At 40.2% G+C, this 3,341-nt stretch overlaps 1 pseudogene across 1 annotated transcript; it reads right to left on the minus strand.

Moving 5' to 3' along the window:
* Nucleotides 1–265: 265 nt before the first annotated feature.
* On the minus strand, nt 266–904 carry LOC308241144 (small ribosomal subunit protein eS8-like; annotated as a pseudogene). The gene has a single exon. The product of its transcript is annotated as a small ribosomal subunit protein eS8-like (transcript).
* Between the last annotated feature and the right edge of the window lie 2,437 nt (nt 905–3,341).

Here is a 3,341-nt window from a genome sequence, read left to right on the forward strand (position 1 = left end):
TTATTTCACTGAGCATAATATCCCCAATATTCACTCATGTTGTAGCATATGCCAGAATTCCCTTCCCTTTTTATGGCTGAGTAATATTTCATTGTATGTATATATCATACTTTGTTTATTGATCCCTCCATTGATGGACATTTTGGTTGCTTCCACCTTTTGGCTATTGTGAATACTGCTGCTCTGAACATGAGTGTACAAATATTTCTTTGAGGCCCTGTCTTCAATTCTTTGGTGTATATAATAATTCTATTTAATTTTTTTTCTAGATAAACACCTCTATTACCTGAGCTAAGTAGGGAAAGGAGTTATTTGCCTTTCCAGCCTTGATTTTCCTCAGATAGAACTCCAGCTCCTTGCCCTCGAGCACATAGCCATCTGCTCAGCCACACTGGCCTGGTCTTGAAGCGATGCATGCAAGAAGACTGCTGATTTTGGCATTCTTTTTACTTTCATCATATTTCTTCTGAATTTTCTTTGATCATTTTTTGTTTAAAATCTTTTCCTCCTCAGGAGTGAGCGTGGCCCCATTCTTGCAGCCCAGGGGCAGTGCATAGTGGGACTCTTACCGCTGTCAGTACAGTGTGCTGTCAATGAGCACGATGCAGTTCTTTACTAGGGTCTTGGTTCAGACCAGTTCATTGTTAGAAGCATTGTAGACAATGTCAATAATCCTTGTTTTGAACCTACAACACTCTGAGCCCCAGGAGAAGTTGCCCACGTCCAGCCTCAAGGCTCAGTACTTCTTGTTGCTGCCCCGCACACAGACTGTGTGTATGTGGCGGGGCCCAATCTTAGTGTTTACAGCAGGGCATTCCAGCTCATATTTTTGCTTCTTGTGATAGGGTTTTCTCTTGCCCTCGGTCTTGTGGCGCGTGTGCCAGTTGTCCTGAGAGATACCCATTGCTCGGCCTTAAATTTTTAAAAATATATACTTTTATTGATTTAAGAGAGGGAGAGAGAGAGAGAGAGAGAGAGAGAGAGAGAGAGAGAGAGAGAGAGAGAGAGAAACATCAGTGATGAGAGAGAATCATCAATTGGCTGCCTCCTGCATTCCCCACACTGGGGATCAAGCCTGCAACCTAGGCATGTGCCCCGTCTGGGAATTGAACCGTGCCCTCCTGATTTCACAGATTGATGTTCACCCACTGAGCCATGCCAACAAGGTTCTATTTTAAAATTTTTGAAGACCTGCTATATTCCACAGCAGCTATGGGATTTTACATCCCCATCAACAGTGCATAAGGATTCCAAGTTCTCCACATTCTTGCTAACACTTGTTATTTTTGTATTTTCAGTGTTTGTGGTGTGTGTGTGTTGTGTGTGTGTGTGTGTGTGTGTGTGTGTGTGTTAATGGTAGTCATCCTAATGGATATGATGTAATATCTCATTGTGGTTTTAATTTGCATTTCCCTAAATATTAGTGATGAGCAACTTTTCTTATGCTTATTGGCCATTTGTATATCTTCGTTGGAGGAATGTCTATTCAAGTTCTTTGCCTATTTTTAAATCATGTTGTTTATTTTTTGTTGTTGAGTCAGAGCATTATTTTTAGAGGCTCCTACAATTCCCATTTTCTGCTTCCCTACCCCCTCCCTTCCTCAGGGTCTGGCAGGCTGGCAATCCTGCTTCCAGGGAGCAAAGCAGACAAGTAGGAACATGACTCATCATAAGTCACTTTTACCATTTGCATTTTGGGTCCACATAAGTATAGGCTCCATCAAACATATCAACATGGGAACTTGCAGAACAAGTAAATTAGGACGTGGATGCTTAGATTACAAGAAGTTCTGGTCCTCGTATATAATTACTTTCAGAAAGAACAGCTACAGATCAAGCATTTAAAAATCTGCAATGGATGTTTCTTAACTTTAATCTTGTTTTTATTTATTTTATTATTATTTTTTAATTTAAATTCTTTATTGTTTAAAGTATTACATATGTCTCCTTTTTCCACCATTGACCTCTCCCCAGCCATTCCCACCCCCCAGTACATGCCCTCACTCCCTTACTGTCTGTGTCCATGGGTTATGGTTATATGCATGTGCACAGGTCCTTTGGTTGATCTCTAATCCCCGGGCCCCAATTTCCCTCTGAGGTTTGACAGTCTGTTTGATGTTGTTATGTCTCTGGCTCCATTTTTGTTCATCAGTTTATATTGTTCATTATATTCCACAGATGAGTGAGATCATGTGATATTTATCTTTCTCCGACTGGCTTATTTCATTTAACATAATGCTTTCTAGGTCCATCCATGCTGTTATGGTAAGAGTTCCTTCTTTTTTTACAGCAGCGTAGTATTCCATTGTGTAAAGCTTCTGCACAGCAAAAGAAACCATCAACATAACAACAAGAAAGCCCACTGCATGGGAGAACATATTTGCCAATGTTACATCCGATAAGGGTTTAATCTCCAAAATTTATGGGGAACTCATACAGCTTAACAAAAGGAAGATAATCCAATCAAAATGGGCAAAGGATCTAAATAGACACTTTTTGAAAGAGGACCTACAGAAGGCCAGAGACATGAAAACATGCTCAAAGTCACTAATCATCAGAGAGATGCAAATCAAAATGACAATGAGGTAGCATCTCACACCTGTCAGAATGGCTATCATCAACAAATCAGCAAACAACAAGTGCTGGCAAGGATGTGGAGAAAAAGGAACCCTCATGCACTGCTGGTGGGAGTGCAGACTGGTGCAGCCTCTGTGGAGAACAGTATGGAGTTTCCTCAAAAAACTAAATATGGAGCTCCCATTTGACCAGTAATCCCACTTCTAGGAATATATCCCAAGAAATCAGAAACACCAATCAGAAAGGATATATGCACTCCTATGTTCATAGCAGCACAATTTACCATAGCTAAGATTTGGAAACAGCCTAAGTGCTTATCAGCAGGTGAGTGGATTAAAAAACTGTGGTACATCTACAGAATGGAATAATTTTGTTTTTAATCCTAGGTAGCAAGTATTAGCTATAGCAAGATAGACACCAAGGTGTGCATATTATAGTCTTGTAATCTTGAGGGCACACCAAGTAGATGCAGCTTTCAAAGCCAGACATTCTATAGGTGCTCTATAAAATTCTTTCATGTGGGAGATAATTATGACTTAGGGTTTTTTTCTAAGTTAAAATGACTATTTCCATATTAAAGGCATAGAATACCCATATTCTAATGTTTAAAATAAAACGTTTTCTTCAGGCAAAAATCATGCTTGAAAGCTATGAATACTGTCAGTAGAAATGAGTAGTTGAATCAGGGTTGGGAGACCTGTGCCCAGGTCTTGGGTCTCCCTTCCCCCTTCCTCCATTTGAGGTAGGGGCTCTAATTTGTGGAA

This window comes from Plecotus auritus, assembly GCF_963455305.1.
Source record: "Plecotus auritus genome assembly, chromosome: 2".
Lineage (NCBI taxonomy): Eukaryota > Metazoa > Chordata > Mammalia > Chiroptera > Vespertilionidae > Plecotus > Plecotus auritus.